Source organism: Crinia signifera, chromosome 19 (genome assembly GCF_055691185.1).
Source record: "Crinia signifera chromosome 19, ASM5569118v1, whole genome shotgun sequence".
Taxonomy (NCBI): domain Eukaryota; kingdom Metazoa; phylum Chordata; class Amphibia; order Anura; family Myobatrachidae; genus Crinia; species Crinia signifera.
In genome coordinates, this window is record NC_139226.1 from 32,753,859 (window position 1) to 32,780,081 (window position 26,223).

Consider the following 26,223-nt stretch of genomic DNA (forward strand, 5'->3'; position numbering starts at 1 on the left):
ATCGAGTCCTACAAATTTAACCACAAACTACGATTAAAGGAACACTTAAAAAAAAAAAACAGAATTAACAAGTGTGGAGGAAACCACAAAAGATATCTTCCGTCCACCTTCATCCTTTGATCCCGTGACAAACATCTAATCGCTAAAGACATTCAATAAAGCTTTAGATAATCTGGCTATTATGGATGGACGTTGTCCACAGACTAAAGCACCCAATCTGTTCAAAGCAGAATTGAAGTGTCTCAAAGAACTAAGTAAAGACTCCTCGATTACAATCTGCCCTGCCAATAAGGGTGGGGGGATTGTGGTTCAGGACTTGGACAAATACAGGGATGAATCACCATGTCAGCTTTCACATTGGATTGCAATGAGGAATTTAGACTGGTACTTAATAAAGCAGCCGCGGATGGAGTGATTACAGACACAACAACTAGAGCTTTATTACAGAACCATCCCATCGCCCCAGTCCTGTACTCACTCCCCAAACTACACAAGGACTCCACAAACCCACCGGGCCGTCCAATAATTGCGACTTGCGATTCTGTCTTTTATAAGGTGGCTCAGTACTTTGATCATTACTTTCAAGCTTCAATACAGATACAACCAACATACCTCAAATATTCCACTATGCTGATCAAAAGGCTGCAGACTCTGTCATATCATATCTGTCCCCAGACTTCTTGTTGTGCACGATGGACATCATCAGCCTTTATACCAATATCCCACATAGGGAAGGGATAGAGGCCGCAAGAAAGTTCCTGAATGAAAGTTCGGTGTATGAGGGTCCTGACATTGAATTCTTTGTGAAGCTGCTGTCTATGACATTAGAAAAAAACTATTTTTTGTTTGAAAAGCATGGCCCCTGCATTTGCTAACTGCTACATGTTTTCAGTAGAGAATGAGTTTTTCTTTACGGACCCTGCTATATGTGCCAAGATCAAGCTATTTGTATGTTATATAGACGATCTATTGATTGTCTGGACTGGTAGCAGAGAGGATTGTGAGAGTTTGATCACTAAGATCAATGCACAGCCATCTACCAATAAATTTACATTTGAGATTTGTGACACCATGGTACAGTATTTAGATGTATGTATCTCCAAACAACAAGCTGTCCACAAGCCTTTATAAAAAGGCAACGGATAGGAACACACTATTACACTATGCTGGTGCACACCCTGAGGCTTCCAAGAGGGGCCTATCATTCTCTCATTTTCTGAGGGTTCATCGCATTTGCGATGACCCCAAAGTGACTGAGTCAGAAATAGATACCATGATCAATACATTTATCTGCAGAGGTTACAATGTCCCTGATCTGTACAAATCCAAGGCCAAAGCACTGGCTACTCCCAGAGAGGAGACGAAGTCCAAACAGAAAAAAAACGGTACAGGACAGAATCCCTTTTGTTCAAACATTCAATAGTGCCTCCCCTGCCATTACCAGTACTGCCAGAAAATTGTGGCCCATGGTCACTAGAGACCCTGACCTTTAATCATTCTCACATTGCAGTTTGCTTCCCAGCTACAAGAGGCCACGGAGTCTCAAGGATCATCTGGTCCACAATGACATCTCCAATATATCTACTTCGACATCAGCTAGCTTTTTGCTTTTTACAGCGTAAGTCAGGTTGCTATAGATGTACAAACTGCACAACGTGCAGTTTCCTTGAGACAGGGGATAGTTTTGCTCACCCACACTCTTGAGAAAGAATCTGCATTAACCACATTCTGACCTGCTCCACTACGAATGTAGTTTACATCATTAGGTGTACCTGTGGCCTGCTATACGTGGGAAGACAACTTGCCATTTTAAAACACGTATGGCAGGCCACAGGTCACACATCAGAGCTGCCCTGGAAGGTAAAAGTGTGAGTGCAGAACAGCCAGTGTCGAGGCATTTTAAAGACTTTAAGCACAATCTTGCCACCCTTAAATATAAAATAATCTACCACGTTCCCCCCCAAGCTGAGGGGTGGGGATCGCAACAAATTGCTACTTCAAAGAGAAACAAAGTAGATACACCATTTAAATATGGTGCACCCCTTTGGCCTAAATGAGGCATGTAGCTTTCATTGTTTTCTTTAGATTCTCCTCAAGTAGCCACTATTAGTTGAGACAGTTTTGGCTGGCCAGCATGAGTCCTGCCTCATTCAGAAGCAATACAGCGCATACGCCTCTCATTGGTGAAAATGTTGCCTTTTTCATTATAATGCTACTGTCATACACTATATGGATCCATTAGTGGAATTTATGTATTTTAACAACTTTGTTACCTTGTTTACATACTTTTGTTATTCAGGTCGCCTAGCAACCTGCGCTGGAGGTCCGGATGCACCGGATAGTGCGCGTCTCATTGTGATGACGTTAGAGGATCCGGGCAGACGCGAGGAAGCGGGCGAGCCCTGCACGGGTGTTGGTGAGTAGTATTTTTGTATATATATATCTGATTGTGCTTTGTTTTGTTGGGCTTGAAAACGGTAATACATACTGAAATGTTGCTGCTGAGGACCCGTGTGTCTGTCTTTATTTTTTTCTCTCAAAACCTGCGAGTGCCTATTGCCGTCACATATATATTTACTTTGTATTTATATACTTTGTTGCACAACTATGTGACTTGCAGGTTGCAAGTGGAGTCAGATGCAGTAGGTTGTAGAGACTTTTAGTGTACTCTGGCTGCCATGTCTCTAATGAAGGGGATTGTGCGCATGTCCGCCCTGTGGATGACAGCAGTGCGCCGCTTCCTGGGCGATGGAACGCAAGCAGGATGTTGCTGGGCAACGATCCTGTGTGTCTGTGCCCGGAAGTGCGCGGCTGACGTCTTTCCGGCGGCGGGTGGGCGGTGCATTCCCAGCGTGGAGTCCAGCGGCATGGTGAGTATAAGTGTGGGTTATGTTTTGGGTCACATTTGCTGTAGGATTTGGGTCTGAGGACGGGGCTGATACCCCGAAACGTTACCCTTGCCTTTCACTAAAGGTTTTTTTGCAAATCTTCGTTTGTCTCTGAGTGCCGTTTTTTCCCAGTCTGGAAGTTGGATGGAATACATACATTATTCTGGCACCAGAGCACGCTGAAACTGAGGGCAGTTGAAAGAAGATTACATCATGATGCTGACCTCAGTGTGGAACATATTCAATTTATTCTAGACTCTATTAAATTCATACTCAATCACAATTATTTTTCATTTTTAGACACGCACTATCTTCAAATCATGGGGACGGCCATGGGGACCAGGTTCGCGCCCAGCTATGCCAACCTCTACATGGGTGAGGTCGAAGACCACCTCCTGTGGGGAGGCGGCTGGGATGCGAACCTGGTCCTCATTATTTGGGACGGGGATCTATCCACAGCACTCTTTAATTTGTCACTCACCTTAATTCTAATTTATTTAATCTCAAATTCACATATACGTTTCACCCCACAAAAATGGACTTTTTGGATATCAGTCTGGAGATCATAGAAGGAAAAATTCAGACCTCAAATTTTAAGAAAACAGTAAATACCAATTCTTATTTGCACTATCATAGTGCACACCACCCCTCTTGGAAGAAAAATATTCCTAAGGGCCAAATGCTCCGCCTAAGGCGCAACTGTTCGGATATACAAGCCTATGAAACACAGGCAAATGACCTAGCAAAATCTTTTGTCTCAAGAGGCTATCCTGATCATCTAGTCAAAAGAGCTATAGAAGAAGCAAAAAGGTGCGATAGAGATAAGTTACTGGTTCCCAAAAAGAAAATTATCCCCAATCAAGACGAAAGGGGTATTTCCTTCATCTCTACCTTTAATTCTCAGTATAGGGAGATCAAAGATATAGTTCAGAAAAATTACAATATTCTAAAACAGGACCACATACTGAGAGAACTAATACCTGCTAAACCATCTTTTATCTTTAGGAGAAATAAAACATTAAAAACCTTACTGGCCCCTAGTGAATTAAAAGAGGTCAAAAGCAATGACAAGGAAATGGGAAAATCATCTGCCATTTCTAATATGTGGCTCCCTCAAAAAATCCAGGGTTGCTATAAATGTGGTAGAAATTCGTGTATCACTTGCGGTCACATTCAGAACAAAGTAAAAACTATTCAAATTGATGGTGAGAAAAATCCTCATAACATCAAGGGATTTATAAATTGTAATAGTGATTACGTTATTTATCTACTAACTTGCATCTGTGGGCTTAAGTATGTGGGCAGAACCACTAGACCCATGAGAGTGAAGTTTCTTGAGCATCGCAGAAACATTCTGAATAAAAACATACTCCACAGCGTAGGGCAGAAGTTGGGGATAGAGGTGTGCGCTATAACCCAAAGTATTGTTGCTGCTGAGTACAGGTATACTACAAATACCTTAGGAATAGTGTTTCTCTGGTCAGGGGGGTGTACTCTGCGCCACAAACACATGTGCCAATAAATGCGATATATCAATGTGTATTTTCAAAATAGAATAACTTTATTAAGAAATATATGTATGTACATACAATCTAAAAATCTATAATGGGGGGCATATTTATGACATTCGGTTGGGTGTGCTCAATAAAACCATACTCTAATACCGGTATACACACTGGGGTAGGTTTAGACAGTACAAGACAAACAAACAGGGAACACAAATAAATATGAACAGTCCAGTGTAGTTTCTCCTTAATAGGTGGTGGATTGCGAAGTCTTTTTGTGGGATTTGTTTGTCCCTTTCGTAAGTCAGTGACAAACTTGCATTTCCTGTAAGTATTGTATTGTAAATTCACCCGATTTTGGTGGCTTACCAGGGTGCTGTGGGTGGCTTGAGGATCTGCCGGCAGACTTCCCAGATGGGCTGCGTGATGCTGCACAGTTCCAGTGGGATCCAAACCTTGTCCAGGTCATCAACTAGTTTCACCTTGCGGCTTCTTCAGGATGCTGAATGGTCTGGTTGCTCTGCCACTCCTCTTGATATACGTAAAAGCTGGGTTTTAGGTAATGTTCACTTCCGCCCTGAGTATGCGGAGTCGCTTCCGCCCTTAGTAATGTGATGGTCGCGTTAGTTATCAGCCTGTGTTATCTGAGCGCCCTCCCGCTTGCTGTCTGTCGCGGGAGAGCGCTCGGCGTCACTTCCGCCTTTTTGGGGGTCTGTGTATCTGCCAGTATATGCCGGCGATTCGTCACTTCCGGTACTCGCGTACCGCAACATGTTCTGGTACTATGTAGCGTATCTCTACGCCCTTAAAGGATTGAAAAAGATGGCCCTCAAAGGATTGAAAAAGAATGAAGAAATCGTGATAAAACCTGCAGACAAAGGGGGAGGGGTAGTAATCATGGAAAGAGCAGAATACCACAAAGAAGCAAAGAGACAATTAGATGACACAGATACGTACCAAAAACTGACGAGTAATCCAACCAACAGATTCATAAAAGAACTGGAACTTCTTCTCAAAAAAGGTGTGAAAGAAGGCATCCTGAATAAGGATGAATACTCATACCTACAACCAGAAAACCCGATCATTCCGGTATACTACCACCTCCCCAAAGTGCACAAGAGTGTGGAACACCCACCGGGATGCCCTATCATAGCCGGAATAGGCTCACTAACTTCGAACCTATCCGGCTACATAGACTACTTCCTCCAACCGATTGTGATAAAACAGAAAGGATATATCAAGGACACAACACATGTTCTGGACCTCTTAAAAGAAGTGGAATGGAAGGAAGGGTTTATATTAGCAACATGTGACATCAAGGCCCTCTACACAAGTATCAGACACGAAGACGGGTGCACCAATGTCAGACAAAGACTGGAAAGAGACTCAGACATAAACCCCAACCACATCAACTTCATACTAGATGCAATAGAATTCATTTTATCACACAATTATTTCTGGTACGAGAACGATTTCTATGTACAGCGCCAGGGAACAGCGATGGGGACAAAATTCGCCCCATCATATGCAAACCTGTTCCTGGCGCAATGGGAACAGGAAACTATCTGGAACAACAACCCCCATCACAAGCATCTGAGCCTATGGGCAAGATATATAGACGATGTGATCATTGTCTGGAGAGGAAACGAGGAAGAACTCACATCATTTATAAATATGATTAATAAGAACAACATCAATCTCGAATTTACGAGCAGCTCCAGCAGACACAAAGTCAATTTCCTGGATTTGGAAATCTTTATAGAAAACGAGAAGATAGAAACGAGAACATACATTAAACCTACGGACAAGAATAACTACCTAGATGCAAGAAGTAACCACCACAAGACCTGGATTCAGAATATTCCTGGGGGACAACTAAGAAGGATCCGTAGGAACTGCTCTAAACCAGAAGACTACAACACCCAGGCAGACGAACTCCTGAACAAATTCAAAGAGAAGAGATATGACCATGCCCTTTTGGAAAAAGAAAAGGCAAGAGTAACAGGTATGGAGAGAGAGAAACTTTTGAAGTATAACCAAAAAGAGAAGAACCAGAAAGATGAAATACTCTTCATTTCCGAGTACTCAGCCCAAAGCAAAGAACTAGAAAAAAGCCTCAAGAAACATTGGCCCATCCTGAGGGCGTACGAAGATCTGAAGGACTTCCTCCCCCAGAAACCACGGATAGTATATAAACGTACAGACGACATCAGATCAACCCTCATAAGAAGCCACCTGAAACCCATGGAAACAACAGGGCTAAGAAGCATCACACATACCGTGGGCTTCTCTCGATGTGCTACATGCACAGCATGCAGAAAAACAAAGAACAAAGGTCTGCAAATCATCAAATATGTTGAATCATCCACAAACAAAAAGAAGTACACCATAAAAGAAAAGATCACGTGCCAAACCGCAGGGGTGGTCTACATGTTAGAATGCCCCTGCGGCCTACAATACATCGGGAAAACAAAAAGAAAACTCCATACGAGAATTCAGGAACATATCTGCAATATACAGAACAACAAAGACAACCACAGCATACCTATCCATTACAAAGAGAAGCACAAAAGCAACCCAAGTTCGCTCAAATTCATCGGCCTAAAGAAAGTGACTGCACCTTGGAGAGGAGGGAACCAAGACGATCTACTAACAAAAGAGGAAAGTAGAATGATTTACACCATGGGAACCCTCTCACCCAAGGGTTTGAACATCGACATGGAGATCACCCCCTTCATAAAATAAAAACACAAAGAAATAAAAATAAAAATACAATAATAACAATAAAAGCAAAATAACACACACACATAGATATATGGCTCTTTGACCAATGCACATATAGCCAAACTACCTCGACCGATCGATCCCCAGTTCAACCTCTCAATTCCCACCACTAGTGTCCGGGACCCATATTGGCATTTATTATTATTATTTGTATCTATATTTTATTACCTATGTATATTCATATATTGATTCTGATTTTAAACCTTACTATAATAATCTTTATATACATATTTTTATTATCTATTTTACTATATATCATAATACCAATTTAAAATACTCAATCATCGATTATACCTTTTTCGGCATCAACATATATACCAATTGCATAATTTATGTCTTAATAAATTTTTAAGACCATTTCACATAGCCTTATTGTGTTCTTTTCCCACATTAACATTATTATAAATTTTATTATCTTTTATTCTATTAATTCATATCGGCATCCACAATATAATTTATATGTTTATATTTATTTATATATCTATACCCATAAATAGAATGTCAAGCTAGATCGTGGTCCATAAACTTCATTTAAATAAGTGTCTATTACCCCATGTGTCATTTATGTTTGTATGTCTTGAATGTTAAACTGTGCAACAATCACAAACTCCATACTGCCAAATTTGCCAGATTCAAACATGGCGGACATAGTCCCAAGCACCCGTATCATCGGGCTAATACTCTCGGGCAACTTAGAACAGAACACAGACAAGTGTAACTAACTGGAAAGAAGCAACTCCCCCTCTCCCCCCGTTTAATAAAAGGAGACTGGCTCTGTAGAGATACGCTACATAGCAACAGAACATGTTGTGGTACGCGAGTACCGGAAGTGATGAATCGCCGGCATATACTGATACACAGACCCCCAAAAAGGCGGAAGTGACGCCGAGCGCTCTCCCGCGACAGACAGCAAGCGGGAGGGCGCTCAGATAACACAGGCTGATAACTAACGCGACCATCACATTACTAAGGGCGGAAGTGACGCCGCATACTCAGGGCAGAAGTAAACATCACCTAAGCCCCAGCTTTCATTACACTACTAAGGGCGGAAGTGACGCCGCATACTCAGGGAGGAAGTGAACATTACCTAAGCCCCAGCTTTTACGTATATAAAGAGGAGTGGCAGAGGCACCAGACCATTCAGCATCCTGAAGAAGCCGCAAGGTGAAACTAGTTGATGACCTGGACAAGGTTTGGATCCCACTGGAACTGTGCAGCATCACGCAGCCCATCTGGAAAGTCTGCCGGCAGACCCTCAAGCCACCCACAGCACCCTGGTAAGCCACCAAAATCGGGTGAATTTACAATACAATACTTACAGGAAATGCAAGTTTGTCACTGACTTACGAAAGGGACAAACAAATCCCACAAAAAGATTTCGCAATCCACCACCTATTAAGGAGAAACTACACTGGACTGTTCATATTTATGTTCCCTGTTTGTTTGTCTTGTACTGTCTAAACCTACCCCAGTGTGTATACCGGTATTAGAGTATGGTTTTATTGAGCACACCCAACCGAATGTCATAAATATGCCCCCCATTATAGATTTTTAGATTGTATGTACATACATATATTTCTTAATAAAGTTATTCTATTTTGAAAATACCCATTGATATATCGCATTTATTGGCACATGTGTTTGTGGCGCAGAGTATACTCCACAGCGTCCCCCGTCACTTTTCGGAGTGTCATAACAACGACCCCAAAGATCTTAGAATATTAGGCTTGGAACAAATTAACATCACTAAACGAGGTGGAAACAGATTCAGAACCCTGTGTAACCAGGAGATTTACTGGATCTTCAAACTCAATTCTCTTTATCCTAATGGTTTGAACGATGCACTAGAGTTAAATGTGGTCCTGTGATTTAACATATTATCACATCCCATACTTATTTGTGGATACATCCTTTCTCCAGCACAACCATCATCGACCTCCTTTCTTCTTTTTTCTCCCACTAGAGACCAACAAATTACTCCATATAACTGATCATCACTTAAAAATAACAATGTTTAATAAATTATTCATTTTCTTAATTGACTAATTGATCTTTCAATTAACAATAAAAATATATATTTTTTAATTTTTTGTTTTTTCTTCTGACACTTACCTGTTTATTGTATTTTATTGTATTTTCTTTCTGTACTTTTGTGGTTCCTCTATATATATTTACTGCTTACAAACCCTTCCAGTACATTAACATCAAGATTCTCTGAAAATATTTGAGATCTCCTTCATCCCCCCCCCTTTTTTCCCCACTATACAATTGTACCCCATTATAGTTACCCCGTATATATGCACTTTTATAAAAATCTAAACCTTGTATAAAATTGTTAAAAAATAAATAATCTGTATGACCATCCTGTTGAATCAGAGCGCCATGTAGTGCCGATAAATTAGTATTAACAGAAACAGTGAATTTCATGAATAGATCCTTATGGAAAATGTTTTTTATTGATGTAATATTACGAGCAGCTGATTACTGATATGGGTCTTTGTGTAATTTGATTTGACACCCCACCATCATGGCCCAATTGCGGTACATAACAAATTCAATCCATTATGTGCGCTCCTGCGTTCCATATGCAGGATATCGTCATCGACCTTGCGGTCCAAATACCGGTAGTGACCTGGACGCAATAGAGAAGCATACCGTCACTTCCGGACTCCTGTCAATAGTAACAGTGACCGGACGTAATGGATTGAGTGTCGGACACTGATTATAGAGGCCGGATGTGACGTACGGACCGCCACGTAACGTCACATCCGATGTAAACACAGCGTCCCAAAGTGTAAGTAACGTACGAAATGTGTATATCAAACGTTAACTACACGCATAAAAGGATCCACCACTTATGTACCATTAGCACAGTCTTTTTAAAGTTACTTAATAAACCACCTTCATTACGATCTGAGCCTTGGTTTATTTTAACACCGGACCGTAACCCGGAAGTTATTAATCTCACATGACCCTGGGCTTTTCGTTTTTTAATTAATTCCATACCACCACTCATCTATAATTATAAATAGATATAATGGATATACTAATTACTATGCTACCATTGTCTCCGAGTAAGTCTCTAACAATTTTGTGTATTTATTGTTGTAATAATTGACCAATTATGCAAATGATCCATGTAGTTGATCAGGTATAAAAATGGAACCTGCAGGCAAGGAGATACACCTTGACAAAGCAGTGAGTGCACTGCGAAACGCGTTGGTGCTTGCCCTGTGGACCCAATTGTTTGCCCCAAAGGAGATATCCAACTTACTGAAAGACCAGTCTCGCCTGCTGACACATCTGATCGCACCAATTTATTCTTGGAAGTCTCTTGCCATTCACAATAGGGATACCTGTCACTCGCAGCAGTGAGGACTCCCGATCCGGCTAATTCCAACTGTGCCATCGGTTGAGTCCAATTCCAACATCTACAGGATACCATCAACTGGCTAATACGGACTCCTTTCCATTTCACACCAAGATCAGAGCAGGACTTACCTTTCTCCACTAACTGGTGACTATCCAAATTGGGTCCAATCAAATTTTATTGAATCTTATTTTTGTGTTTTATTATTGTGTATTTTTATTATGTTCAACTGTTATTAAATGAACTACATGTGGATTTAATACCATCAGCGCTGCTTCCTCTTTTTTCTTTGTTTTTTTCATCCATTTGGGAACTGACTACTCCCTACAAGCAGCAGCTTATTGACAAAATTTACTCTGGGAAAGCGCTCTACACTAACCCAGGTTAGCTTTTTTCTCTCTTTTTACCAATCAGTCATATTGAGCAGCTACCATGAGTTGTTTTGTCAATTACAATGATAGACTTACTCGGAGACAAACTTACCTTTCTAAATGGGATAAACCCACAGAATGTATAACTAATGATGTGAATAACCTGAGAGATGATTTTAATCTTCTGGAGGATTTGTTGAAATCAGAAACCAAACATTGGTTGGATACAACAAACCTATTTGGATAGAAAGATGATCCCTAGGGGATTACGACTTCTAAAACCGTCTATTTTTAATGGTGATAGTATTTTTCAAGAAAAATGGGATACAACATTGGATAAATGTTCGTTTATGTTGTTGGAACTTGTGGTGGAATTCAGAATTCAAAAAACGAAATCCTTAGAATCACAGATTGAAAGTCTTAAAAACAAACTAGAACCGTTTAGTGGTACTACTGAATATAAGGAGAGGGACACACTAACAATGGAAAAGATAACCAGGTTTGAGCAAAATATTATAGATAATAAATGTAAAAAATTCCAGCGTGATCTGGATGATTACAATTCTGGGAACATTAGAGCTTTCAGGGATAAAGATAGACAGAGAGCTCCCAATAGAAAATTCATGTATCAAAAACAATCAGAAAGAGTGCAGAATATTAAAGTTTACGACTCTGCAACAACACCCGAAACTATCAGAGATCAATCATATAAAGATCGCCCCTATAGAAAAAATTCCTATAGATCCACTAGAGAAACTACAAGAGACTTTAGAGGAGATACATATAAGGAAGAGAGGAGAGGAGAAAAAGAACAGGGAGCCAGACCCAAAGACCCTAACACCAGAAGGAATTATAATGAGAAAAGGAAAGATCAAGATTTTTTAGAGGGGCGCCAAAGGAGAAATTTCAGACTAGAGAAAGAACCGGGAGAAGGGACCCCCAAAAGGAGGAGATTTTCAAGTACAGAGGGAGAAGGGGGGGCAAGAAGGTTCAATTAAGAAAATCTAAACTAGAAACTAATAAGGAAGAACATAAAATTATATTTAATTTATCTTCTAGACCCCTAAATTCAGAAGAGACAAAATTACTTAATAAAGGTCTCAAATTTTCACCTGCCACCCCTGCTAATATATTCAACTTATTTGTTGAATTAAACAGATTTGTTCGCACACTCTGTAGACAAAAATATTTTGCAAACAAAAGACTAATTTCCAATGAGGATCATTCAATACCCATTTTACTGGATAGTGAAGATGACGAAGCACTATCTTCACTAATAACACTTCTTGAATCAAATAATACCCCTGAAAATATGACAGAGAAAATATTCTTTGATATAGACAAATCATCCATAAAAAAGAAATCAGATTTTTTTCCCATTAAAGCCAAAGACACATATATAGAGAGCTTCTATAAACTAACTCTTGAGGATTTCAAAAACATGTGCTCTTCATTAAACAAGAAGGAAAGAGAATTAAGAGACAATCTCAGTAGATATGAAAAGAATACCCTTAATAAATTGATTAAAGACACATCCATTACGATAAAACAGGCGGACAAAGGGGGGGGATAGTTATTCAAAATAGGGAAGATTATATTAGTGAAGCCTTAAGACAGCTAGAGGACGAAACAACATATAAAAAATTAACCTCAGACCCCACCCCCAATTTCATGAAATTTCAGACTGAACATCCAATTACCCCAATATATTACCACCTCCCTAAAATTCACAAATCCCTCACAGCACCCCCTGGTCGTCCTATTATTTCGGGTGTGGGGTCCTTAACTTCTAATCTTTCTCACTATGTAGACACATACTTACAACCACGGGTGTCCACACTGAGGTCCTACATCAAGGACACCACGCACTTTCTCAATTTGATTAATCAGGTTAAATGGAAGGACTCTTTTGCCTTCCTAACCCTAGATGTACAAAGCCTTTATTCTAACATTCCCCATACATTTGGAATGAGGGCAGTTGAAAGAAGATTACATCATGATGCTGACCTCAGTGTGGAACATATTCAATTTATTCTAGATTCTATTAAATTCATACTCAATCACAATTATTTTTCATTTTTAGACACGCACTATCTTCAAATCATGGGGACGGCCATGGGGACCAGGTTCGCGCCCAGTTATGCCAACCTCTACATGGGTGAGGTCGAAGACCACCTCGTGTGGGGAGGCGGCTGGGATGCGAACCTGGTCCTCTATGGCCGTTACATAGATGACCTATTTATTATTTGGGACGGGGATCTATCCACAGCACTTTCATTTGTCACTCACCTTAATTCTAATTTATTTAATCTCAAATTCACATATACGTTTCACCCCACAAACATGGACTTTTTGGATATCAGTCTGGAGATCATAGACCTCAAATTTTAAGAAAACAGTAAATACCAATTCTTATTTGCACTATCATAGTGCACACCACCCCTCTTGGAAGAAAAATATTCCTAAGGGCCAAATGCTCCGCCTAAGGCGCAACTGTTCGGATATACAAGCCTATGAAACACAGGCAAATGACCTAGCAAAATCTTTTGTCTCAAGAGGCTATCCTGATCATCTAGTCAAAAGAGCTATAGAAAAAGCAAAAAGGTGCGATAGAGATAAGTTACTGGTTCCCAAAAAGAAAATTATCCCCAATCAAGACGAAAGGGGTATTTCCTTCATCTCTACCTTTAATTCTCAGTATAGGGAGATCAAAGAAATAGTTCAGAAAAATTACAATATTCTAAAACAGGACCACATACTGAGAGAACTAATACCTGCTAAACCATCTTTTATCTTTAGGAGAAATAAAACATTAAAAACCTTACTGGCCCCTAGTGAATTAAAAGAGGTCAAAAGCAATGACAAGGAAATGGGAAAATCATCTGCCACTTCTAATATGTGGCTCCCTCAAAAAATCCAGGGTTGCTTTAAATGTGGTAGAAATTCGTGTATCACTTGCGGTCACATTCAGAACAAAGTAAAAACTATTCAAATTGATGGTGAGAAAAATCCTCATAACATCAAGGGATTTATAACCTGTAATAGTGATTACGTTATTTATCTACTAACTTGCAACTGTAGACTTAAGTATGTGGGCAGAACCACTAGACCCATGAGAGTGAGGTTTCTTGAGCATCACAGAAACATTCTGAATAAAAACATACTCCACAGCGTCCCCTGTCACTTTTTGGAGTGTCATAACAACGACCCCAAAGATCTTAGAATATTAGGCTTGGAACAAATTAACGTCACTAAACGAGGTGGAAACAGATTCAGAACCCTGTGTAACCAGGAGATTTACTGGATCTTCAAACTCAATTCTCTTTATCCTAATGGTTTGAACGATGCACTAGAGTTAAATGTGGTCCTGTGATTTAACATATTATCACATCCCATACTTATTTGTGGATACATCCTTTCTCCAGCACAACCATCATCGACCTCCTTTCTTCTTTTTTCTCCCACTAGAGACCAACAAATTACTCCTTATAACTGATCATCACTTAAAAATAACAATGTTTAATAAATTATTCATTTTCTTAATTGACTAATTGATCTTTCAATTACCAATAAAAATATATATATTTTTTAATTTTTTGTTTTTTCTTCTGACACTTACCTGTTTATTGTATTTTATTGTATTTTCTTTCTGTACTTTTGTGGTTCCTCTATATATATTTACTGCTTAGAAACCCTTCCAGTACATTAACATCAAGATTCTCTGAAAATATTTGAGATCTCCTTCATTCCCCCCCCCCTTTTTTCCCCACTATACAATTGTACCCCATTATAGTTACCCCGTATATATGCACTTTTATAAAAATCTAAACCTTGTATAAAATTGTTAAAAAAGAAATAATCTGTATGACCATCCTGTTGAATCAGAGCGCCATCTAGTGCCGATAAATTAGTATTAACAGAAACAGTGAATTACATGAATAGATCCTTATGGAAAATGTTTTTTATTGATGTAATATTACGAGCAGCTGATTACTGATATGGGTCTTTGTGTAATTTGATTTGACACCCCACTATCATGGCCCAATTGCGGTACATAACAAATTCAATCCATTATGTGCGCTCCTGCGTTCCATATGCAGGATATCGTCATTGACCTTGCGGCCCAAATACCGGTAGTGACCTGGACGCAATAGAGAAGCGTACCGTCACTTCCGGACTCCTGTCAATAGTAACAGTGACCGGACGTAATGGATTGAGTGTCGGACACTGATAATAGAGGCCGGATGTGACGTACGGACCGCCACGTAACGTCACATCCAATGTAAACACAGTGTCCCAAAGTGTTAGTAACGGACGAAATGTGTATATCAGACGTTAACTACACGCATAAAAGGATCCACCACTTATGTACCATTAGCACAGTCTTTTTAAAGTTACTTAATAAACCACCTTCATCACGATCTGAGCCTTTGTTTACTTTAACACCGGACCGTAACCCGGAAGTTATTAATCTCACATGACCCTGGGCTTTTCGTTTTTTAATTAATTCCATACCACCACTCATCTATAATTATAAATAGATATAATGGATATACTAATTACTATGCTACCATTGTCTCCGAGTAAGTCTCTAACAATTTTGTGTATTTATTGTTGTAATGATTGACCAATTATGCAAATGATCCATGTAGTTGATCAGGTATATAAATGGAACCTGCAGGCAAGGAGATACACCTTGACAAAGCAGTGAGTGCACTGCGAAACGCGTTGGTGCTTGCCATGTGGACCCAATTGTTTGCCCCAAAGGAGATATCCAACTTACTGAAAGAACAGTCTCGCCTGCTGATACATCTGATCGCATCAATTTATTCTTGGAAGTCTCTTGCCATTCACAATATGGATACCTGTCACTCGCAGCAGTGAGGACTCCCGATCCGGCTAATTCCAACTGTGCCATCGGTTGAGTCCAATTCCAACATCTACAGGATACCACCAACTGGCTAATACGGACTCCTTTCCATTTCACACCAAGATCAGAGCAGGACTTACCTTTCTCCACTAACTGGTGACTATTCAAATTGGGTCCAATCAAATTTTATTGAATCTTATTTTTGTGTTTTATTATTGTGTATTTTTAATATGTTCAACTGTTATTAAATGAACTACATATGGATTTGATACCATCAGCGCTGCTTCCTCTTTTTTCTTTGTTTTTTGCACGCTGAAACTGAGCCTACAGAGTGCCGTCAGTATTGGAGAGCTATTGTTGTGTCCAGGGATCCTTTTTGCCCTATACACCGGTTACAAGGCACAGATACAAGACTGTGACTATTTAAAGTTTTTGCTACAAGATTGTTATTCCTTCTGACCAAGCATCGCTGTCTCACTTATACATCTTCACTGATTCTGAAGGATTATAGACCTGTCACACTCATTATGGAAGATACCAGGAGTGATGCTACAGGTGATATACCCGGATGTCAGGTGTTTCCATCCCAGATTTGTGAGAGCTTTGCCTATACATTAGCACAGATTGAAAGCATACTCTTTCAGGAAGGTGAATATCCAGGAATCCAATATCTCCATTGAGGAGATTTATCACCAATTGTTCCGTCTTCACCACCGGGAAATTGACTTTTCCCTCCATGGATCTTAACTTTGACTATTTTCGGGCCAAAAAAATTCCCAGGGGCTTTAGGGTCCATGATACCCCGACCATCGGGAGGCACAACCCCGAATTTGTTCGGAAGTGGGTAGGCATTTTGAACCACTGTGCTATGGACCTTATGGTCTTGGTTATTGATGAAGCAGGCCATGAATTATCTCTGACACGCTCTAAGATTAGCACACTCGTTAATGCTAACAATGTATTATTGAATGATGCCTCCAACGCCCACCTGTTGGAAAAATTAGAGCAACAATGCCAAAAATACAGAGATGAACTGATCAAGTTCAAGCGAAACAAACGGCGAACTGTAGACATGGACTATGAGGAAAACCGTGTATACGGTTGGCTATCAGGTGGCAATCAGCGCCAAGATAGTGGTGAGAGGAGGAGACACCCTTGGCAAAATAGAGGTACCAGAAGCCGTGAACGCAAAGATCAGCCCTTGGTCACTAGTGATAGTGACTTTGTGATATCAGAATCTGACGAGGCCTCTAACAGCCGTGATGTCCCTTTAGAACGGACCACCCCCGTAGGGCACGGCAAAACATCAGAGATAAGGCGAAATCCTCCGCGCCGGGTAGACAACCGGAGAATGTAGTGATAAATTTATCACACCGGCATCTTACCGAGTTGGAGTTACAAGTTTTGAACAAAGGACTGAGTTTTGTCCCCACAAACTCACATGATCCGTTTGACTGGAAGCTAGACCAGCATAAATTGCTGCGCAAAATGAGATTAAAGGAACATTTCCAGATGCATCCAAAGGCGGACATCAGCGGTCCCTTGGACAAATTCCTGTTAAGTCGCTCCAAATCTAAGTTTGATCCAGTCTCCCATAACCCCTCAATTCGCACCTTTGGACGCTTACTTGATGAATCTGTAAGTAAATTCTCCTCTGCTCCAGCTAAAATGAAGAAAAATCTTACTGCAGCTGAGTCCATGGCTTTAAGTGCATTAAGCCACTATGATGATGTGGTTATCAGGCCCGTCGATAAGGGCGGGGCCATCGTTGTCCAGGACTTAGTTGATTATCGAGCCAAACTGTACTCCCAATTATCTGAGGTTGATGTGTATTTGAAATTGGGTCATGACCCAACCCAGCAATATCAACTAGAGTTACAGAATTTATTGGCTGTAGCCCTGAAAAATGGTACCATTTCATCTAAAATTCATAAATCATTATGCTCTGATTGGCCGAAGGTCCCTGTACTGTATTCTCTGCCAAAGGTCCATAAGAACAGAGATCTACCACCAGGCAAACCTATTATTGTTGCTCGGGACTCATTGTATCAACCCATAGCACAACTATTAGATTTTTTACTGCAGCCATTGCTGCTTAAGAAGAAATCCTTCTTAAAAGATACATCTAGTTTCTTACAGTTGTTGAATAATGTTGGTAGAGTCCCTGATGGTACTCTAATGGTTTGCCTTGACGTATGCAGCCTCTATACCTCCATACCGCATGATGGCGGGATGGAGGCTGCGGCGTCATTCATTGATCAATATCTTGACCCTGTGCTGTTTAACCATGAGTTATTTTGCAGGTTACATAATTTGACATTAAAAAGGAATTATTTTTTGTTTGAAGGCGCATATTATCTGCAATTGCAGGGGTGTGCTATGGGGTCTGCCGTAGCCCCCTCGTTTGCAAATATATATATGTTTGCCCAAGAAGACAGGTTATTCTTTAGTCATCCTGATGTCAGTACTTATCTATTGGCGTACACACGCTATATAGATGACATCTTTTTCCTGTGGATGGGTGGTGTTGAACGACTTAAACAGTTGATACTTCTGATCAACTCTGAGGAATCCCCCTTGAGATACACAGCGTCATGGAGTGAGAGTACCACACATTTTTTAGATGTGGCGGTGAACATCCAAGCTGGCCGAATCATGACTGATGTGTATTTCAAGGCTGTCGACCGCAATACGTTTCTAATGGCTTCCAGCCATCATCCACCAGCGTTAAAGCGGGGACTTCTGCTCTCGCAAATGATGCGGATTGCCCGCATCATGAGCAATCGAGATCAAGTTGAGGAGAGGTTGGATTCTCTCATTATAAAATTTACACATAGAGGTTATGCACCACATATCCTTCAGGAACAAAAAATACATGTACTCAGTCTACCTAGGTCCCAACTATTCGTCCCTAAAACGAAGGATGCTACCAAGTTGTTACCTTGGACCAGCACGTTCTCAACGACTAGTCCGGTTATTAGGCATGCCACTAATGCCCTTTGGCCGATCATCAAGACCGATGGTGATCTGCCGGGGCTGAAGAATCTCAGACCATTAGCGGCCTTTAAGAGAGGTAGTAACCTTAAAGATAGACTGATGAGGAAGGACATTACTGGTATGGGTATGGTGAGACCTCCCAACACTGTCTTTAAGTCACGGGGTGTTATAGCTGTACAACATGTGCTACATTTAAAAATGTGATATCCTGTCGATCTTTTAAACATCCTCATTCTGAACAGACCTTTAAAATCAGACAGGTCTTGAGTTGCAAAATGACTCATGTTGTGTATATTATTGTGTGCCCTTGTAATCTACATTACGTTGGGATCCATCCGTGAACAGATTGGTCTTCACTGTTCTGCCATCAACCTGTCAAGTGCGGGCAGGGAGGTGGATCAGCCAGTGGCCCCGTCATTTCAAGAGGTTGAATCACCCTATTGGGTCTCTTAAATATTTCATCATTGACCATGTGACAGAGTCTGTTTTCCTTTGCCCTGTCCTTTTTTTCTTTTTTCCTCTTTTCCAAAAACAATTACTTATAGAAAATCTGGCTATTTCAGATTTATTATTTAGAGCTGAACATGATCAACTTGTATTAACAGACGAGGATGCTGAACGTGTGCTGTTTGGTGTTTGCAGCGCTGCGCAGTGCCAGGTCATTCTGGCACTTGTAGTGCCACAGTTATGGTAGAGGCTGGCAAAGCTACTGTGGCTCTGTACAAGTAGATGGGAGGCTGTGTGACTTTGGGGAGTCTGGTTTTAGTCGGGTATAGGGGTGCCGTATTTTATGTGTGCAGCTAGGGACATGGAGGGATCCCAGGGGTGGAGACCTTCATGGGTGAGGCTGTAATGGGTGTTTGCAGCACTGCGCAGTGCAAGGTCATTCTGGCACTTGTAGTGCCACAGTAATGATAGAGCCAGGCAAAGCGCTATCAGCTACCGTAGAGCTGTACATGTAGATGGGAGGCTGTGTGACTTTGGGGAGTCTGGATTTAGCCGGGAATAGGGTCTACAGCATCCGCATTCACCACAGTTCAACACTTTAAATGCTGCACCCCTAAATGTACCCATAGCTGGGTACATGTAGACACCACAAATTTCTACCCTGACATCCCGTTTTCTGTATATATTAGATGCGCACCGATACCTACAGATGTCCAGTGTTCCCCCGACTGTCCCTTAGTAATTTAGTACCACAAGTAGCATAATGAAGCGGCACCGCTCACCTCTATACTAGCGCTGATACTCGCATTATCACCCCTTCATTAGGGTTAGCACCTGGCATCCTCCTTCACCCCTGTTGCACCCTCAAGTTGCCCTCTAAACTAAATTCAAACATTTTCAGCATGTCCATGTTTTTTTTTCAAACCAATTTACAGTACCTGTTCAAGTCTTAACGGCTAATTTTAAACCAGCCCACTTTTTAAAATAAAGCCTTTTCATTGGCTTAGTTTTTTTTTTTTTCTAAAGCCCATTTCGAACACTATAAAAATACCTACATTCAATGTCCCGGATTCATAATTGAACTTTTGGATCAAGTATTCTGTGGTATATGCTACAGCTATTTTTTCTAAGATGGCAGATGAAGCGAGAGCAGCAGCAGCAGCAATATCACCAGCACCATCACCACCGCCCGAATTTACATTTGTTCCTTCCTAGAGAGGAATGTTACTGAACATAAACGGCTATCTACTTGCCAAGAATAAGCAGAAGGGAGACATCATCTATTGGCACTGCACAGAAAGAACAACAGGCCCTTGTTCATGCTACGCCAAAACCACTATTGTGGCCGGAGTTCACCAACTGAATAGACACGGTGAGCATACTCATGCTCCAAGACCGGAGAAGACAATTGTGGCCGTTGCTAAGGCAGCGATAAAGCAATGTGCCAGGGATACCACAGAGGAACCATCACAAATTATACAAAATTTAACAGCTGATATGCCCTCTACAAGTGCTATGTGCTTGCCCAACCGGGAATCCCTTCGGCAAATAGTAGAAAGATTAAGGAGAGAAGATTGCCCTGCCGAACCCACCCTCTGGATAACATTCATGTTCCTCATAATTTGGAATACATCGAGGATACCAAATTTTTGTTAAGGGACAGTTCAGTTCTTAATGAAATGGTACTTTTATTTAGTACAATAGAGAACTTGAGGAAGCTCCATGAAGCACCGTATTGGGACGGAACTTTCAAGACTTGCCCGACATTATTTTGCCAGATCTATTCCATACATGCTATGGTTGGGACTCATGAAACATCAAAGCACTTTTTACCTCTTGTTTATGGACTGTTAAGCAGCAAGACTGAGGAATGCTATCTACGATTTTTTGAAAAACTTCAAGACATTGGAAATGATTTGGGAATTCCATTTGCCCCAATGTATATAATAACTGATTTTGAACTTTCAGCAATCAAAGCTTCAAAGGCTGTTTTTCCAAGCAGCACACATAGGTCTTGCCTCTTTCATCTTTCCCAAAACGTTTGTAGAAAGATTCAAGCACATGGACTTGCAGGCGATTATGGAAAGGATTATGCACTTGCATTGAAATTAAAGCACCTCCAAGCACTTGCTTTTCTACCCCAAGATGACATTCCAGCTGCGTTTGAACTTTTGAAAGTGGAAATGCCTGCAATTGCTACCCCTGTGTTAACTTATTTTGAGGAGACATATGTATTGGGACGTCTAAGAGATCGCACAAGAATACTTACCCGGTCACCACCTATTTTTCCACCAGAAATATGGTCCATCTATGATTCAATGTTAGCTGGAATACCCCGAACCCAAAATAAGTTTGAGGGTTGGCATCGCAGATGGAACATCCTTCTTAGCGAAAAAAGTTTTGGTGTATACAAGCTGATCGCGTTTCTACATAAAGAACAGAAAGTGACAGCTAGTTTTATCCAGAAGGTCGTTTTGAATGTTGCAAGAACACCCCCAAGGAGAGACTTGAAAGAACGTGAGGAGGCAATTGAGCGGTGTTTTTCACAGTATGGACATGTCCCTGTAATGGAGTATCTTGGCGCCATTGGACATCACTTAGCATTCCCTTAAACACATTGTTTTTCACATTTTTTCTACAAGTTTTTATTTTTGGATAGTTATTTTTAAAGTTAATCTTCAAGTTCTTAAGTTCAAGTTCTAATTTTAAAGTTCTGATGTTAAAAAGGAAGCCAAGCCATTAGAGTGAATTCATCTAATTTATGGTAAGTAAACGTTCTAATTCATATAATTGTTTTACACACATTACATTTCTCACCTTTAACAATAGTAAAATATGAATGTTTTAACACCCCCCCCCCCCCCAAGAAAAAAAATCAACATTAACCTTTACTATTGTAAAATACCCAAGTATTGTACCAAATTCTACTATGATGGTATTGATCAAAAATTAAATATTTGATTTGCAATTGGTCAGTATGATGTATTTAAATAACCTTTTACGATAACAATCTTAGTGGTATCTATTTACCCTTAAATGTATTTTTTTTTTCTTTGGAAAATGGTCTTTAAATTAGTTATAATCTGTTTGTAGTTTTTATGTTCTCTACCAATATAGATTTTCTAAATTATATCATCTCGTTCAGTGGGTTACGGTACAACTGTTAGACCACACTTAGGTCGACAGTCATTAGGTCGACATGGGGCAAGATCGACAGGGTTAAAGGTTGACATGGTTTAAGGTCTACATGTGTTTTTCACTGTTTTTTTTACCCGAATGTCGACATGGACACAGTTGGAGTTGCACCGCAGCCCCTCGCATCGCTCGCAATGCTTCGGGCACGGTTCCTCGCTACGCTCGGCACACTTTTTTATAAGGAGGATGTAATGAATGACATTATAGCAGACCGGTCCTCCTTTTTTCGGTTCTATCAAATGGGCACACATTGTGAGTGAACCTTCGATTGGAATAGACCATCTCCTTTAAAGATACCGTGATAGGGGTATATTTCCTGCACTGGCATTGACTGGAACTCATTGTTTAGTTCTTTGTAATACTGTACTATTCTATGTAAAGGTTCCCTGTAATTGTAAAGGAGCCATGTAAAGGTTCCCTTCCTCTATTATGTTATGTCACATGCCAGAGACCCCGCCCTCTTAGTCCGACAGTTTTAATGAGGCTCCTCACCATCTGACTGTGCTGGTCCATTTAAGGAGCTCCTGAGCTTGGTCCTCTAAATGCACCAGTACCTGAATGAGAATAAAATCCACCACCACATATTTATCATAAATCAGGTGGATCACTTCAGTTGTAACAGGACCTCTATGATAAATTTCTGCTACTTGGAGAATGACAATGACACTGACTAGGGGGTTTATTTATTAAGATGGGCATTCTATTAAAGATCTATTTCATATTTATTTAGAACCTTCTAGAAGATAATAGCTATAATCTGATTGGCCATAGCAACATCCTGTCCAACAGTTGTTTAGTAAAAAAAAAACACTACACTATATTGCCATGCACGATGTTGACCGGCTCTCTAGTAATCCAGATGTAGACTATGGCTACCCAGACAAGGGCTCCATCCATACGGCTTCACCAGAAAGACCAGTGTTGGGGGCATCCTTCTGCTCACCAAACAGCACTATGACTTATGGAATGGACTGGTTTTGGGAATGTGGGTGGGGTAAGGAAGTTGACAATTTTACCTTAGGATCAAAAGGAGTCGGGTTGCAGCTTTTATGGCCACCTGGAATCACTACAGAGTACCAAACTTCTCACCATATTCATGACCCAGCTTGGAGGAAGCGTGGCCAGAAGAGGAATGCCACTCAGAAGCAGGTGCAGTTTAAGGTGGACCATAAGGGCAGGCTGCACAGTGTGCAATATCCTGTGGGGTCAGGTCCTGAATTCACCATTGGTGGAGCCCCATGTACTGTGCTGAATTAGTTGATGGACTGTGACCTCTGTGGTGTGCATTGAACTGAACATTACACTCTGTATTTTGTTATAGAACTTTGAGAAATTCTAACAGAAGTAAAATATTTTTTTAAGCTTTACCAAATTATTATATAATTCTACCATATTTCCCACAACATAAAACCAGTATTTTCATATGATCAGAATTATCAGTATAGAAATAAAACATCTCTGAGCATCAGTCAGTTGACAACTTTCCTTCACTTACTGCTATATATTTGTTTTATAATATTTGAACACATTTTGCTCTATAATTAATTAATAATTACATTCACATATTTACAAAGTTTTATAGGGAATTTAGCTACATTTTTAAATGAGACTCTACAGTATCTATTATATATTATTTGCACATATGAGCACTGCTCTGGACATTATTAGTATGTAAACACTTTTTCCCCCAGAAAAGACGGTTTTTACACAGCAATATCTTTTTGACCACTAGATGGCAGAGTAGCAGAATTTGTTTAACGCTAAATAGACCTGTATTGCACTGTAGTAGTTAACAACAATGTGATTAAGATTACACTGTATTTTCACATATTTTGCATTTGTAGGTTTGTATATTCTGTCTGTTTTATGAGCACTTTTTAGGGCTCATAAACCAAGAAATTAGAAACCGATATTGAGGTATTAAGAAAGAATCTTGAACCTTCTAGCCACATGAGAGAGTTTAAAGAATGGGATCAGTCTGTGACTGAGAAGGTGCCTACATTTCAGCAATTGATGATAGACAATTAGTGTAAAAAATTTAGGAGAGACATGGAAGATTACAAGGAAGGGCAGGTTAGAACTTATAAAACCCAATCAAAACCTAGAGAAACTAATTACCACACAATCAGAAGGCAAAATACTAGCCACTCATACCCTAATTGATATCCACCCTCACCCAGTTAATGAACTTGACATCCAGGGGGCGGAAGTAATCATGTAATAAATATTCATGTTTTTGTGCATTTATACACGGAGCAAGCAAGGCACAGGCACGCTTCTGAGGAAGGATTGTAAATCCGAAATGTATTAAGCATGCCTTGCCTTGCTCTGGACAGTCCTTGGCTACTTTTTGGGATTGTGGAACCGGCTCACCTTATCACCAGATCCGTAACTGGGACTTTGATCGCCTGATTTGCATTAACATCTACTGTTCCTGATTGTGCCTGGGTCATATTACATGCTTTTAACACCTTTTAAAATTGTAAGTGCAAACCTTTATTAAACTTATTTTATAAAAACGTTATGCACTATGTTTTCTCCATCTCTTTCCTTTTTTTATGTGATCCACATCTAATGGGAGGTGGAGAGTGATCTATGTTGTATTGGAAGAAATCCAAAAGGATCATTTTTACTTGCTGCATTTTATGGATGGTGACTTTTTTGCTTTTTATCCTACACATGTGGTGCTAGTTCTCTTTTTTGGGAACCCTTGAAGCACTGAACTCCTTTGTTCTTTTCTACTACTACTATTTCTTCTTTCAGGTGTTTGTTGGGTATCGCCTGATTGGGTGTTGTTCAGCTGCATCTTGGTTTATTGTGCGCACAGAGAAACCCAGTTTTTTTGCTTTCATCCAGAACATAGATATATAACCAGTAACTATAGGTTACCTTCAGATCGAAACTCTTCAAGTTTCCCAAAGAAAAAACTAGATCGATACTAGATTATGACTGAACTGAATTGATAAAGCCGTCCTGAGTGCAGCAAAATGCATTTTCTGAGGACCTGCTACACACCTGGCACAGCGGTAACCCGTGGGACACTATCTGCTAACATTAATTACCCCCATGACCCGCAATTAATCAATGGCAAACCCCTGTGCAATGGTGCCTATGGCCGCAGCCGCTTCTTATCAACTTGGCTGTCTCTGGCTGACCTCTGGCTCAGACACACTGACTGACTCCCACCACGCAACATATGGTGGAGAGTGGAGCCGTGCCGTCTGTGAGATCTGTGGCACACACAGCCAGTGTCCTGGTGACCAATTGTTTGGAGAACCTGGTAGACCTACTTGAGGAAAAGAATTCCCACTGCAAAAGGAGTAAAAATATTTGACTTAAATTGCGTGAAAGTTAAATTCAAATGAAGATCAGAATTATTCCTGATTAAGAGCAAAGGAAGCAGCATTGATAACTTCTACAAAACTACTTTGAGTGATTTCAAAACGCTATGTGGACAAATAAACAATAAAAATTCCAACTTAAACAAATGGGAATTAAAGACCCTCAAAAAACTCATGGAAGATTCTATTATTATTATTATTATTATTATTAAAGAATCAGGAAAGGGGGGCTTGTCATTCAAGATCGATGCGATTATATAATGGAAGCAAACAGACAAATGGGAAATTCCCTGATTTATAAAAAAAAAATGGGATAAGGACCCCACCACCTTGTATTTATCTGAAATCCTTTCCCTATTAGAGGGGGCTGAAATAGATGGGGTCGATTCCAGGGAGCAAGTCCAATTTTTGTTTAGCACCGTCCACCTATTTATTATCACTTACCGAAGATCCAC

General features: G+C 40.3%; 1 pseudogene; it reads left to right on the forward strand.

The window, feature by feature from the left end:
- The first annotated feature begins 22,969 nt into the window (after positions 1-22,969).
- LOC146041780 (beta-1,4-galactosyltransferase 7-like) lies at positions 22,970-23,684 on the forward strand (annotated as a pseudogene).
- Positions 23,685-26,223: the final 2,539 nt, after the last annotated feature.